The 17,110-nt window shown below is 38.9% G+C and overlaps 1 pseudogene; it reads left to right on the top strand.

Annotated features, from left to right (window-relative positions):
* The first annotated feature begins 1,076 nt into the window (after positions 1–1,076).
* Positions 1,077–17,110, top strand: part of LOC114887510 — a 32,345-nt pseudogene continuing 16,311 nt past the window's right edge.

Below are 17,110 nucleotides of genomic sequence, written 5' to 3' on the forward strand. Positions count from 1 at the left end.
CAACATTGTACTTTACAGTTCACAAACGGCTTTTACTCACATTATCATACTTAATTCTTACAACCACCAGAGTGGGACAATATTGTTATTAACTCCACTTTACAGATGATGAAATAGAGGCCAACACTATTAACTTCGAGCAGCACAGGGTCGAACCAACTCCAAATCCAGGGGTCCTTTCCATTATGCTGCCCTGGATCCAGGCGGATGAAATGTTTCCCCAGACATCGTCACCTCTGCCTTTGCCTGTTGATGTGAGACAAGGATAGAAGAAAAAAAAATTTAAACCTCATTTCTCTAGAGTATAGAACCTTAATTCAATATAAATGGATGTTTCTGCTACAGTTATTTTATCCAGGACTTTTAAAGGATTTACCCTCAGAAGACTTCATCCCTTCTTAGTGCCCAACTATATATAACACTTCATATTTTGACACAAAAGATGAATATTTCATTTAGGCAGGCTGATTGAAAAGGGTAACACACTATCTTGGTTGGCCTACTTAAAAAGAAGTCTTTATGCTTTCTTGAAGTTAAAAATAGCTTGATTTTGCAGCAAAAACTTGATTGCCCCACATCCAGCATAGGAAGTGTATCAGATTAGGCCCCTGGAACTCGGTTCTCTAATTCTCTCCAGTCTGTTATTTCCTTTCTGGCTTCCTACACAACTGCAGAAATTCTTAATACAGAACAAATAATTTGATCTTGTGCTCATTTTTTTTTGTCTCCATAAAAATATGTGGGATTTTTCTATAAGGATTGACAACTAGCATATATTTATCAAGTCAGGGTTTATAAAACATTTGTATAGTGCCCAGAAATTATTACTATTTCCTTTCTATAAATGTTGATACTCAGAATCAGAAAGATTGGGTAACTTGCCCAAAGTTAGTGGCAAATCTGGGATCAGAACCCAGAAGAGTGTGCTCGGTGTCCTTCTAATATTCCGTGCTGATTTCTGTATCAGTAGGAAATCCAAACAGGATAATTTACTTAACAAACAAGCAACAAAACCCTATTCATCTATTCATTCATTAATTCATTTATTCAACAAGTATTTTCTGAGCCCTTGCAAGATGCTCTTTTCTCGGAACTGGGGTTACGGCATTGATAAAATAGAATCTTATATTCCAGTTGTGAATCCAGGTAATTATCAAGATATATGTGTGTGTGCACAATGTTAAATAGTGATAAATATTAAGGAGAAAAATTAAGCATGGGTAGAAGGGGGACAAATTCTTATTCATGTGCACCAGGAGAATATGTTTCCTCATAAGGCTTGTGTCTGCTTTGATTTTATGGTTTTAATAGTAAAACTACTGAAAACAACCCAAATGTTCATTTTCATGAAAATGGATAATGTGTGGCATATTCACAGAGTGGAATAGTATACAATAGCAAAAATGATTTATCTATCTCTAAGCTACAATATTTATATTATAATTAATATGTAATGTTATTATAATTTACATATAATTTATATTTATATAGTCATATAGTAATAGAAAGCATATGTAAATTATAATATAATAATGTTATATTAATTATAATATAAATATATATAATTTGATATATTGATATATAAATTATATGTAAAATTAACATATATAAATCTATAAATTGTGTAATTGTAACAAAATTATGTGATTTATATGTTAATATAAAAATTACATGTAATTAATATATAATATTGTGATTAATGTGGTAAGCTAGTAATATTAATATATTAAAATTATAATTTTAATAATAAAAGTATATTAAGTGGGGAAAACAGGAAGTCTTAGATTACATACAGTATGATGTCATTTTTATAAAACCAAAAAACAAGCAAAACTTAACAATATGCTGTTCAGGGATCCATACATATGTGGTAAAAATATTTTTAAAAGTTAAACACACAAATTCTAATGAGAAAGCAGAGGGCTGAATCAGAGAAAAACATTGTTTGGTTTAATTTATGTTGAGAATGTTCTAGCACTTAGGCTAGATAGTGGGTTTGCAGATGTTCATTTCTATTATATGCTTCAAATTTTATATATATGTTATATATATATATATTATTGTGTATTTATCAAAATTTATATAATAATAAATAATTAAAAACTGGTACAAGAAGCGTAATGAGAATTATGTCATCCTTGATATTTTATGTTTGAGCAGCCAAGGTCCAAAGATATGTGTACAGTATATTGAAATGTATAAAGGTCTTTCTCATAACCTGTCTTTTAAAAATCCTGTACAGCATTTATTACTCTTTGTACATTACAAGTGAGTAAGCCAAGGGAGAGCTTAAGAAACTTCTTTAATTTCACATACTAATCAATGGCAGAGATGTCTTAATTGTATAAAATTAATCTCCCTATAACAAAAAAGCATATGGCTTTCTTGTTGAACAAAAGACCAAATGAATCCTAGAATGTTACAGCTGGAGATCAGACTTTTTAATCTCTTCATTTCACAGATGAAGAAATTAAGACCCACACATATTAAGGATTTGCCCAGCATCTCACAGTTAGTTTAAATGGAAGAAAGGATAGTTGACTCATGTCTTCTGACTCCAAGTTAAGCCACTTGTCACTCTACCAGAACATTTTTTTCATCAGATAGATATTATTACTTTGCAGCCAGTTGGCTATAAGAGAACCCAAAACTTGAACTGTAAGGCATGTACAAGTATCCATTGTTCTGATGAGTGCTAGAGAACTGCGATATACAATAGAAAAGCTGTAATAGGAAGCCTTATTTATAAAAAAATTAACTGATGTATTAAATATTGGGGCATTTTAATTCATGGACATCAGTTTGATACTTGAAAAACATACCTATGACATAAGATAAAAAAAGACCAAACAACTGCTTTCTGGAGAGAGAGAAAAGGGCCTTATCACCTTAAGAGGCCCCAACCTTAGATGTTTAACATCTGATGAAACATTAGTAGCACCGTTTCTTCAACTAGCATCAGATTCATGAAAATGTATAAAAATGAGGTGCTGCATTAGTTCTTTAAGAGTACTAATAATCTCAATAGTCTTTCCTCAAACTGCTTACAATCTACAGTTATAAAGATTTAAAATGCATTTAAATAAAACCTGCAGTGAATAAAGAATGAATTACTATAGGAAATAGAATAAAGGAATGGAAAGAGCACTAGAGTTGGAGCCAAAAGACATGAGTTTGAGTGCCAGCTCTGCCATTCACTTGCTATATGTGGTTAAACAAGTTGCTTGACTTCTCTGATCCTTGGTTCATTAATTTGTAAGGTGATGATGATAATAACTACCTTAGAGAATTAAGAAAGATAATGTAAGGGAAAGGTCTTGGTAAACTGTTATATACAACACAAATATCCTTGGAGTTTTTGTATAAAAGCCTGTGATTCAATCATTTGATCAGTCAGTCAACCATTCAATAAATGTATATAGAGCACTCATTCAATGAATGGATGAAATGGTTCTACATGCTGTGGAGCATCCAAAGATTCAAAAGACCTAATTTTGGCCCTCAGGAACTGAAGGGGACTTTTTTTTTGCTCATGTACATAAATAACTACAATATGAACCTCCATGTGATAACTCCCTTAGGATTAGTACTAGGGGAAAAATGATGTAGGACTATAGAGCTGAGAGATACCAGTTCTGATTTAGAGTAATAAGGAAATGCTTCCTACAGATTGCCATTGGGCCAGTTTTTACAGAATGGGTAGAGTTTCTAAAAGAAGAAGATGGTATTCCAGGTGGATGGAAAAGCATGAGTGAGGGCATAGAAGCAGGAAAGCACACCTTGTAACATTTAACATTTGCCTCTGTCTAGGCACATGATTTTGCACAAAGTCATTTCATTCATCAGTGTTCTTCCTTATAAATCCGCTAACCCCAAATAGACCATGAGTTCTTTGAGTGCCAAGATGTCTCACAGAGCCCACGACAGTGCTGGGTCCATAATGGGGATTCAATAAATGAATGGCATATTTGCTGGCATTTTTGTGTGTGTGTGTGTGTGGTACGCGGGCCTCTCACTGTTGTGGCCTCTCCTGTTGCGGAGCACAGGCTCCAGGCGCGCAGGCTCAGCGGCCATGGCTCACGGGGCTAGCCGCTCCGCGGCATGTGTGATCTTCCCGGACCGGGGCACGAACCCGTGTCCCCTGCATTGGCAGGCGGACTCTCAACCACTGTGCCACCAGGGAAGCCCTGCTGGCATATTTTTAAGGAAGGCTCATGTATGCTTTCCAGATGAGAGGGTGGGGAATAGAAAAACCTGCACAGAAAATTGTTTCAAATTAACAAGACTGTGGTATATGTTAAACAATATGATTTCCCACAAACTTTGCCATTTTCCCATAAATCCTATGTTTTGTATTTTGCAAAGCAAGAGTGATTACTTTAATTTGGAAAGAACACACACACACACACACACACACACACACACACACACAAACACACACCGCCAAGAAGAGGAGAGCAAGACTTAATCTTGAAAGCTGATGTGTGGCTTGTGTTTTGGATGCCAGTAATGATAAAACAGAGAACGTTTTAAGCTGAATTCATAGGTACTCAGAGAAATAAGCTGAATGCCAGTTTCATAGACATTGAAGTTTATGGCAACATCTTTCTCTTGGTTTGGGTTCTTCTTTTTATAATTATATTGCATTGTTATTAAAGAGCTCTTTGTCCTTCCTTGTCCTTCAAGCCAGATAGTCGAGAATGATCCTGATATTAAACCCAGAACACATGGTTTGAATTAGAAGCTGTAGGAAGATTCATCTCCAATATAAAGTCATTTGCAGGAAAAATATTCCAAGATACTGTATGTGTAAATTACTAACAAATGAATTCCCAGTGAATCTTTTCTCTCACCCTTTTGGTTCAGTGAAACAGCAGGAAAAAAATATATTGCCAATAGAAATATTTTTATAACTTTATTTTTATTCACTTTGAGATATATCTTAGAGAACAAGTTTTTGAGAAGAACTCCAGCAAAACATGACTATGTATATTATAGATGATAAAAATTATTTTATGGTTTGATTTTGCACAAAAGAAGATAAAACCCATATATTCGAGAGTTGGTATTGATATTTTTGTAAAGAAAAAAATGTGAAGCCATCATCCAGTATTACTCTAGGGAAGTTTTCTGGCCTGAGGGTTTAAAAATATTTTTATTTGTGTAAAAGTACAAAGTAAGATCAATTTTGTTTCCTTTTCATTAAATAGCAGTAGGCAATTTGTCTGCATTGCATTTAAGAGATACTTGTCTTCTTGCTTTTGGCAACATATGAAATTGTCTTGAAGAAGACTGCAACTGATAGCAAAGAAGACATCTTTTCATATTTGCATCATATTTTGGATTCTAGAAAGAGTTGCTCTTTAAAAAGACTCAAAATTGATTTTTGACTTTTTGAAAAGCAATCTTCAGTGCCAGAGCAGAGTGATATCAGCCTTGGAGATACAGTGGGAACAAGATGGGCACAGCCCTGCCCTCTGGGTGTTAAATGACCCACTGAGGACTCCTGCTCTTCCCAGTCATAAGAAAATCATGTTCTGTGCAAGGATGGAGAGAATGCAAGCAAGAAAGCCAGCCAAAAAAATAATGATAACAATAATAACAGTAACAGTTCTGTAAGGAGGCTTGTGCTTTGCATTATAAAATCACTTCCATCTTTATACAAAAGATGTGCCTGAAAGCTTATTGCTTCTAAATCAGAAGGCTTCAAAGTCAATAAAGCTGATTATTAAGTGATTGTACTAAGTACATTCACCATTAATGTAAGTTCAAGTTTTCAAGGATAGCCTTATTGAATATTTTCCCATATATAGAATCCTTCTTCTTTGGGGCAACTGTCTGCATGGCAAGGCACAGGAAGCTGAGCAGAGCATCTAACCTGCTTTTTGCTGTTGATAATATACATATAATTTAAAGAAGACTGCCATATAGAGCAAGATCAAGGGAAACTATGGAACGTGTTTATCACTAAACTTCAATTTATGATAAACTGTAGTCTATCTGTATTCAATTCAACCCTGATCTTCTATACTTCAAAAAGGAAACACTGGCCTTAACTTTCTCTCGCGAAGTCAAAAAAATGCTGTTTGTACCTGCTCCCTGGAGGCTGGAATCAAAGGGCTGCTGCTCCCATTCTTCGAGGCTGGCTCTGACTGCCCCCACAAAAGAAGCTTAACAGTGACTGCTAGTAGATCCTGGAGAGGTCCTAATCATGATTTCCACTACCCTGATAACCAGCCTATGTCTTTTTGCTTCCAGTGGCAGAAATATAAAAATAAAATTTCCGTATGCCTTGAAGGCCTCATTTAGAAAATGGGATCAATACGGATTTTTACCACACCATGCATGGCTCTCCTAAACATAGTAAGAACTGCTGAACTAAAGAACTCCTGAGTACTTAGAATAAACGGCTAACACGAGGCTTACACCTCTCCAATAACCTTTCTTTTGGAGATATTTGTTGTGTAATGGCTGAAGTGTTATACAGGAGGTGGAGAAAAAAAAGCATTTAGTTAACACGTTTCTCATATTAATATCAGTGATATCAATACACTACCTGTATAGACCTGTCCTAAAGTCAAACACGGTAGAGCAGTGATGATTCAGAAGAGAACAGGATGACTTACTTCAGATAAAGCTGGACAAATCTTTATATAAAAGAAATATTTATAGACCCTAAATGTTGACTGCTTTTTTAAAATAATAATAATAGTAATAATAATATAATGTAATGTAACATAATATAATTATATCAATAACAGCTAACACTCGTGAGCAGAAAATGTGGAACTCGCTTTCTGTGCATGAGATCATTTAATCATCACAGCAGCCGTATTGAGAGGAAAATGCTATTATTACCTTCATTTTACATATTAGTAATTTGTCCAAAGTTATGTAGCTATAAGTAATGGATTCAGGACTCAAACCCAGGCAGTCTATTCACTATGCAACAAAACTAACACCCAGAAGAATAAAAAATTCTCGTATTATTTATTATAATTGAAAGAGTCAGGGTAAAAACTAAATAAAAGAAAGCTTATAATCTGTGGAAGTGGTGAAGGAACTAAATGTAGCACCTCTCAAACATTTCTTCATAGGAGAAAACAAAACACTTCTGTGATTAAATAGGTTTATGAAATACTGGATTAAGCCAAGTGAAACAGTGTTTCTTGCTGGAGTGTGTCTCATGGTCTTAGTATGGAGATGTGCACTGTGAGCACCTGAAATGGAAAGGTGGAAAGGAGCAGTCATTTAACCAAGAACACTTTTTTTTTTAATGGGACATGTCTGAAGAATTGAACTGATGTTTTCCAATGCAGGCTTGAGAAAAACTGACCTAATGCACAAACAAGGGAAGCAGAGGCTGGGTAAGGGGAAGGGCGGCAGATGCCAAGTAGAGAGCTTATCAGCAAGTGAGCTTGTTCACAGTCCACTTGTGGTTGGACTAAGTCACCTTATAATGGGCATTACTGAAATACATAACGTAATCTAACATAACACAACATAATATACTTTCATTATTGAAAGTTCTGTAGGAATCCAGGAGATCAAGGAATCACTCTTCTGGCAGTTTCTTCTCCAAGGGGGAGGAGAGAGGCTGTTTACCCCACTTGAGCATGATGATGGCCCGAGTCCACCAACTGACAGCCTAAGAGGTAGCAACCTGGTACATCCCAGGCTGGAGGGGACAAAGCAGCCACAGAAGAGGACTGCAAAGGCCTGGGCCGCTATCCAGTCAGGCTAATGTGGCTTGCTGTTTCGAAGGATCCATGGGACCAACATCAGAGGAGGAGAGAAGGCTGTGGAGAATACAAGATGGCAGCTTTGCAGGACATTTCTGGTGCATATGAGAGGCACCAACTGGAATGTGAATAATACAGTTCTCCTCAGGGCCTCCTGAACTTGTTGAGAGGAATTTAAGCGTGGCTAGAGTCTTCTCAATTCTGAAGCTGAGCCAGCAAAACAGTAACAATTGCAGATATCATTCTAGGAACCCTTAACCAGGTGCTGGGCACTCTTGTTAATGATGTTATATTATTTTATCCTCAAACAATCCTATGATGTAGGCACTATTATTATTCGTATTTTACAGTTAAAGAGACCAAGGCAGAGTTCAGTTACTTGTACGAGGCAAAGAACTAGGAAACCAGAAACAAATAGCAGTCAAAGGAAATTTTAAAATGTAGTTCCTACACCTCTTGCTTAAACCCTCCTGTGGTACCTCAACCAGCTTAAGCCAAACTCTTTATCCTGGCTAAGGATCAAAGTAACCTGGCTTCAACCTGTCTCTCTGTTCTGGATATCATTTGCTGAGACATAAATTACCCTAAAATTCAGTGGTTTAAAACAACACCATTGAATTCTATCTCATGATTTAGTATGTCAGGATTGGGCAAGGCTCAGCCAGATGGTTCTTCTGTCTCATGAGACATCTACTGGAGTCACTCAGTGATATTCAGCTGGCAACTAATCTGATCTGAGATGGTTTCCCTCATTTGTCTGGCACCTTGGCAGGGACAACAGCTGGAAGGTTTGGCCCTATCCTCTTCATGTATTTATTCTCAGGGCCTCTCCAGGTGGTCTCTCCAGCAGGTGGTCAGCCTTCTCACATGTCAGTTTAGAGCCACAGAACGACTAAGATGGAGGTGTCAGCCATCCTAAAGTCTAGGCTCAGAACTTGCCCAGCATCATTTCTGCCACACGCTGGGGTTCAACACAAACAGTTGGAGCCCACTCCAGATTCAAGGGGAGGGGAAATATACCCACCTCTCTGTGAGAGGTGTCTCAAAGAATGGGCGTTCATCTTTCATCTGCCGTACTCTCCAACTTACCTCATCTTCCTCTCCCTCACTCTCAGTGCTCCAGCCTCATGGGATTTCTTTTTCTTCAAATGGGCCAAGGTTATTCCTCTCTCAGGACCTTGTGTTCCTGTGCCGGGAGTGCTCTTATCCTCAAGGGTCCTTCATGTCATTCAGGTCTCAGCTTAAATGTCACTTCTTCATAGGAGCCTCCTCCTCACAATCTTGCATAGGGCTTTCCTCATTGCCCAGTCAAGCTCCCTGATTTACAGTAAGTCCCCTATATACGACCCTTCAAGTTGCAAACTTTCAAAGATTCAAAAGTGTGTTTGCATGTCCAATCATGTTAGTTCACACGTCTGGCATATATTGTCACATGCGTGCATCCTCTACAAGTGGTTGTGCTTTTGTGTACTTTACTGTACAGTACTGTATAGAGTGCAGTAGTGCAGTATCTTTATTTCAAGCCCAGGATGTCTGGAAGCAAGCGTAAAAGCAGCGATGATGTAGCTGGTACTGCTAAGAAGTTCCAAATAATAACGATGTCAACAAAAGTGAAAATAATTGAGAGAATGGAGTGAGGTGAAAAGATGGTAGACATCGCTCGTTCTCATAACATGAATCGTTCAACCATCGGCCCAATTCTAAAGAACAAGGACAAGATCATGGAACATGTGAAGTCTGCTGTGCCAATGATGTCGACAATAATATCAAAGAAACGTGGAAATGTGATGGAGGAAACGGAGAAACTTCCCAGTGTGTGGATTCAGGATCAGCATCAGCATCAATCCCCATCAGTTTAATGCTGTTTCAAGAGAAAGCTAACTGCCTTTATGAAGACTTGAAGAAGAAACACGGCGAAGAATCAGAGGGTGCATATTTTAATGCCAGCCATGGCTGTTTTCATCAATTCAAGGCTAGAGCCAACTTTCACAATGTAAAAGTAAGCGGCGAGGTAGCGAGTGCAGATACGGTAGCTGCCCAGGAATTTCCTGAAACACTTCGAGAAATTACTGATGAAGGCACATGTTTACCCGAGCAGGTTTTTCATGTGGATGAGACAGGACTGTACTGGAAGAGGATGCCAGACCAAAGTTACATCAGAAAGGAGAAAAAGTTGATGCCAGGAGGAGGAGGGGAAGGTGGCGGAAGAGTAAGACGCAGAGATCACCTTCCTCCCCACAGATACACCAGAAATACATCTAAACGTGGAACAACTCCTACAGAACACCTACTGAATGCTGGCAGAAGACCTCAGACCTCCCAAAAGGCAAGAAACTCCCCACATACCTGGGTAGGGCAAAAGAAAAAAGAATAAACAGAGACAAAAGGATAGGGATGGGACCTGCACCAGTGGGAGGGAGCTGTGAAGGAAGAAAGATTTCCACACAAAAGAAGCCCCTTCGCGGGCGGAGACTGCGGGTGGAGGAGGGGGAAAGCCTTGGAGCTGCGGAGGAGAGCACAGAAACAGGGGTACAGAGGGCAAAGCGGGGAGATTCCTGCACAGAGGATCGGTGCCGACTGGCACTCACCAGCCCGAGAGGCTTGTCTGCTCACCCGCCTGGGTGGGTGGGGCTGGGAGCTGAGGCTCGGACTTCGGTTGGAGTGCAGGGAGAGGACTGGGGTTGGCGGCATGAACACAGCCTGCAGGGGGTTAGTGCATCACGGCTAGCCGGGAGGGAGACCGGGGAAAAGTCTAGACCTGCCGAAGAGTCAAGAGACTTTTTCTTCCCTCTTTCTTTTCCTGGTGCGCAAGGAGAGGGGATTAAGAGCACTGCTTAAAGGAGCTCCAGAGACGGGCGTGAGCTGGGGCTAAAAGCACGGACCCCAGAGACGGGCATGAGACACTAAGGCTGCTGCTGCTGCCACCAAGAAGCCTGTGTGCCAGCACAGGTCACTATCCACACCCGCCTTCCAGGAAGCCTGTGCAGCCTGCCACTGCCAGGGTCCCGGGATCCAGGGACAACTTCCCCAGGAGAACGCACTGCGTGCCTCAGGCTGGTGCAACGTCACACTGACCTCTGCTGCCAGAGGCTCACCCAGCATCGTGCCCCTCCCTCCCTCCAGCCTGAGTGAGCCAGAGCCCCTGAATCAGTGGCTCCTTTAACCCCGTCCTGTCTGAGCGAAGAACAGGGAGTCCCATACAGGATAAATCCTAGGAGAAACATGCCAAGACACATATTAATCAAACTGTCAAAAATTAAATACAAAGAAAACATATTAAAGCAGCAAGGGAAAAACAACCAAAAACACACAAGGGAATCCCCATAAGGTTAACAGCTGATCTTTCAGCAGAAACTCTGCAACCCAGAAGGGATTGGCAGGACATATTTAAAGTGATGAAGAAGAAAAACCTGCAACCAAGATTACTCTACCCAGCAAGGATCTCATTAAGATTTGATGGAGAAATTAAAACTTTTACAGAAAAGCAAAAGCTGAGAGAGTTCAGCACCATTAAACCAGCTTGACAACAAATGCTAATGGGACTTCTTTAGGCAAGAAACACAAGAGAAGGAAAAGACCTACAATAACAAACCCAAAACAATTAAGAAAATGGGAATAGGAACATACATATCGATAATTACCTTAAATGTAAATGGACTAAATGCTCCCACCAAAAGACACATATTGGCTGAATGGATACAAAAACAAGACCCATATATATGCTGTCTACAAGAGACCCACTTCAGACCTAGGGACACATACAGACTGAAAGTGAGGGGATGGAAAAAGATATTCCATTCAAAGGCAAACCAAAAGAAAGCTGGAGTAGCAATTCTCATATCAGACAAAATAGACTTTAAAATAAAGACTATTAGAAGAGACAAAGAAGGACACTACATAATGATCAAGGAATCGATCCAAGAAGAAGAAATAATAATTGTAAAGATTTATGCACCCAACATAGGAGCAACTCAATACATAAGGCAAATACTAACAGCCATAAAAGGGGACATCAACAGTAACACATTCATAGTAGGGGACTTTAACACCCCACTTTCACCAATGGACAGATCATCCAAAATGAAAATAAATAAGGAAACACAAGCTTTAAATGATACATTAAACAAGATTGACTTAATTGATATTCATAGGACATTCCATCCAAAAACAACAGAATACACATTTTTCTCAAGTGCTAATGGAACATTCTCCAGGATAGATCATATCTTGGGTCACAACTCAAGCCTTGGTAAATTTAAGAAAATTGATATTGTATCAAGTGTCTTTTCTGACCACAACGCTATGAGACTAGATATCAATTACAGGAAAAGGTCTGTAAAAAATACAAACACATGGAGGCTAAACAATACACTACTTAATAGCGAAGTGATCACTGAAGAAATCAAAGAGGAAATCAAAAAATGCCTAGAAACAAAGGACAATGGAGACACGACAACCCAAAACCTATGGGATGCAGCAAAAGCAGTTCTAAGAGGGAAGTTTATAGCAATACAATCCTACCTTAACAAACAGGAAACATATCAAATAAACAACCTAACCTTGCACCTAAAGCAATTAGAGAAAGAAGAACAAAAAAACCACCAAATTTAGCAGAAGGAAAGAAATCATAAAAATCAGATCAGAACTAAATGAAAAAGAAATGAAGGAAACGATAGCAAAGATCAATAAAAGTAAAAGCTGGTTCTTTAAGAAGATAAAAAAAATTGATAAACCATTAGCCAGACTCATCAAGAATAAAAGGGAGAAGACTCAAATCAATAGAATTACAAATGAAAAAGGAGAAGTAACAACTGACACTGCCGAAAAACAAAAGATCATGAGAAATTACTACAAGCAACTCTATGCCAATAAAATGGAAAACCTGGAAGAAATGGACAAATTGTTAGAAAGGCACAACCTGCCGAGACTGAATCAGGAAGAAATAGAAAATATGAACAGACCAATCACAAGCACTGAAATTGAAACTGTGATTAAAAATCTTCAAAGAAACAAAAGCCCAGGAGCAGATGGCTTCACAGGCGGATTCTATCAAACATCTAGAGAAGAGCTAACACCTATACTTCTGAAACTCTTCCAAAATATAGCAGAGGGAGGAACACTCCCAAACTCATTCTACGAGGCCATCAACACCCTGATACCAAAACCAGACAAGGATGTCACAAAGAAACAAAACTACAGGCCAATATTACAGATGAACATAGATGCAAAAATCCTCAACAAAATACTAGCAAACAGAATCCAACAGCACATTAAAAGGATCATACACCATAATCAAGTGGGGTTTATTCCAGGAATGCAAGGATTCTTCAATATACGCAAATCAATCAGTGTGATAAACGATGTTCACAAATTGAAGGAGAAAAACCATTTGATCATCTCAATAGATGCAGAGAAAGCTTTCGACAAAATTCAACACCCATTAATGAGAAAAACTCTGCAGAAAGTAGGCATAGAGGGAACTTTCCTCAACATAATAAAGGCCATATATGACAAACCCACAGCCAACATCGTCCTGAATGGTGAAAAACTGAAAGCATTTCCACTAAGATCAGGAACAAGACAAGGTTGCCCACTCTCACCACTCTTATTCAACATAGTTTTGGAAGTTTTAGCCACAGCAATCAGAGAAGAAAAGGAAATAAAAGGAATCCAAATCGGAAAAGAAGAAGTAAAGCTGTCACTGTTTGCATGCAGATGACATGATATTATACATAGAGAATCCTAAAGATGCTACTAGAAAACTACTAGAGCTAATCAATGAATTTGGTAAAGTAGCGGGATACAAAATTAATGCACAGAAATCTCTGGCATTCCTATACACTAATGATGAAAAATCTGAAAGTGAAATCAAGAAAACAGTCCCATTTACCATTGCAACAAAAAGAATAAAATATCTAGGAATAAACCTACCTAAGGAGACTAAAGACCTGTATGCAGAAAATTATAAGACACTGATGAAAGAAATTAAAAATGATACAAATAGATGGAGAGATATACCATGTTCTTGGATTGGAAGAATCAACATAGTGAAAATGACTCTACTACCCAAAGCAATCTACAGATTCAATGCAATCCCTATCAAACTACCACTGGCATTTTTCACAGAACTGGAACAAAAAATTTCACAATTTGTATGGAAACACAAAAGACCCCGAACACCCAAAGAAGTCTTGAGAACGGAAAACAGAGCTGGAGGAATCAGGCTCCCTGTCTTCAGACTATACTACAAAGCTACAGTAATCAAGACAGTATGGTACTGGCACAAAAACAGAAATATAGATCAATGGAACAGGATAAAAGCCTAGAGATAAACCCACGCACATATGGTGACCTTATCTTTGATAAAGGAGGCAGGAATGTACAGTGGAGAAAGGACAGCCTCTTCAATAAGTGGTGCTGGGAAAACTGGAGAGGTACATGTAAAAGTATGAGATTAGATCACTCCCTAACACCACACACAAAAATAAGCTCAAAATGGATTAAAGACCTAAATGTAAGGCCAGAAACTATCAAACTCTTAGAGGAAAACATAGGCAGAGCACTCTATGACATAAATCACAGCAAGATCCTTTTTGACCCCCCTCCTAGAGAAATGGAAATAAAAACAAAAATAAACAAATGGGACCTAATGAAACTTCAAAGCTTTTGCACAGCAAAGGAAACCATAAACAAGACCAAAAGACAACCCTCAGAATGGGTGAAAATATTTGCAAATGAAGAAACTGACAAAGGATTAATCTCTAAAATTTATAAGCAGCTCATGCAGCTCAATAACAAAAAAACAAACAACCCAATCCAAAAATGGGCAGAAGACCTAAATAGACATTTCTCCAAATAAGATATACAGACTGTCAACAAACACATAAAAGAATGCTCAACATCATTAATCATTAGAGAAATGCAAATCAAAACTACAATGAGATATCATCTCACACCAGTCAGAATGGCTATCATCAAAAAATCTAGAAACAATAGATGCTGGAGAGGGTGTGGAGGAAATGGAACACTCTTGCACTGCTGGTGGGAATGTGAATTGGTACAGCCACTGTGGAGAATAGTATGGAGGTTCCTTAAAAAACTACAAATAGAACTACCATATGACCCAGCAATCCCATTACTGGGTATATACCCTGAGAAAACCATAATTCTAAAAGAGTCATGTACCAAAATATTCATTGAAGCTCTATTTACAATAGCCCGGAGATGGAAACAACCTAAGTGTCCATCATTGGATGAATGGATAAAGAAGATGTGGCACAAATATACAATGGAATATTACTCAGTCATAAAAAGAAACGAAATTGAGCTATTTGTAATGAGGTGGATAGACCTAGAGTCTGTCAAACAGAGTGAAGTAAGGCAGAAAGAGAAAGACAAATACCATATGCTAACACATATATATGGAATTTAAGAAAATAAAAATGTCATGAAGAACCTAGGGGTAAGACAGGAATAAAGACACAGACCTACTAGAGAATGGACTTGAGGATATGGGGAGGGGGACGGGTAAGCTGTGACAAATTGAGAGAAAGGCATGGACATATATACACTACCAAATGTAAGGTAGATAGCTAGTGGGAAGCAGCCGCATAGCACAGGGAGATCAGCTTGGTGCTTTGTGACCGCCTGGAGGGGTGGGATAGGGAGGGTGGGAGACGCAAGAGGGAAGAGATATGGGAACATATGTATATGTATAACTGATTCACTTGGTTATAAAGCAGAAGCTAACACACCATTGTAAAGCAATTATACTCTAATAAAGATGTTAAAGAAAAATTTTGATGCCAGTCTATAAAGCAGCAAAGGATAGGCTAACCCTATTGTTTGGTGGCAATGCTTCCAGCGATATGAAGCTGAAGCCTCTCTTAGTTTATCATTCAGAGAACCCAAAAGCCCTTGAAAACATAGCCAAGGGCTCTTTTCCTGTTGTGTGGAAGAGTACCCCAAAGCCTGGGTTACACAGGCCATTTTCCAGGATTGGTTTTTCCACCACTTTATCCCTGAGGTAGAGAAATACTGCTTGGAGAAGGACATCCCATTCAACATTCTTTTGCTGCTCGACAATGCTCCAGGCCCCCCCCCATTCATGGATGACTTTCATCCCAAAGTCAAAGTAGTGCATCTGTCAACGAATACTATGTCGCTCATCCAACCTATGGACCAGGGAGTCAAGAAATATTATTTTACATCATACTTTTCGTCAGGCAGTAAAGGCCAGTGACGAACCAGGAACAATCCTGCGACAATTTTGGAAGGACTATAACATCTACGAGGCCATAAAGAATATTGACTTTGCTTGGTGTGAGGTTATGGCCATCACCAAAAATGAGGTTTGAAAGAAGCTTTGCCTGCAGTTTGTTCATGATTTTCATGGATTTGGGAAGGTGGATGAGGAGTCCAAAGAAGTCTTCACTATCTTAGTGGCCCTCAGCAAGAAGCTGGAGCTAGATCTGCAAGAGGACAACTTCACTGAACTCCTTGCTGTGCAACACCAGGAGCATACTAATGAAGACCTGATGGAATTGGAGGCCCAGAGAAAGGACAAAGAGAGACAAGAGGAAGAAGTAACTGAAGAACCAAAGAGATTCATGACGCAGGAAATGGCAAGGGAATTTTCTTTATTTGAGGAGGCAATGTTAGTTTTTGAGGCACAGGCCCTGAACGTAGAATGGTACACGAAGGTTGCAGCAGCTGTTCAGGACGCAATCTAGTGCTACCGTGTCATCTATGATGAGAAAAAAAGAGCTACTACCCAGATATCACTGGATCGTTTCTTCAAGAGGGTAGATAGAATCGAATCCAGCAGGGAACCAGAACCTGTGCCATCAACGTCAGGAGTGAGTGAAATTGTAGCTTGCCCTCCATCTCCAACTGCTAACAGTCCTTCAGCTCTACCATCTCCTACCTCCTCTCCCTCCTCCAGTCAGTAACTCTTTTTGCCTGTTCACACAATGCCAGCCCCTGGATGGCAGCTGTTGTACTGTACGACTGTGTTTTTCAAGGTACTGTACTGTAAGATTAAAAATGTTTTCTTTTTTCTGTGTGTGTTTGTTTTTAATGTATTATCTGTGTGAAAAACATTATAAACCTATTACACTACAGTACTATATAGCTGATTGTGTTAGCTGGGTACCTAGACTAACTTTGTTGGACTTACAAACAAATTGGACTTACGAACACACTTTTGGAACAGAACTCGTTTGTATGCAGGGGACTTACTGTATTTTCATGACATTACTGCCATCACTGTGAAATAATCTGTGTTCTCGTTTTCTTTTTTTTTTCCTGTTTACTCCAATTAGAAGGGAAGACCAAGGAAATAGGGGCTTCGTCTATCCTGCTGGCTC

This window comes from Monodon monoceros, unplaced genomic scaffold, assembly GCF_005190385.1.
Source record: "Monodon monoceros isolate NGI ecotype Baffin Bay Population unplaced genomic scaffold, NGI_Narwhal_1 Super_Scaffold_7, whole genome shotgun sequence".
Classification (NCBI taxonomy): Eukaryota; Metazoa; Chordata; class Mammalia; order Artiodactyla; family Monodontidae; genus Monodon; species Monodon monoceros.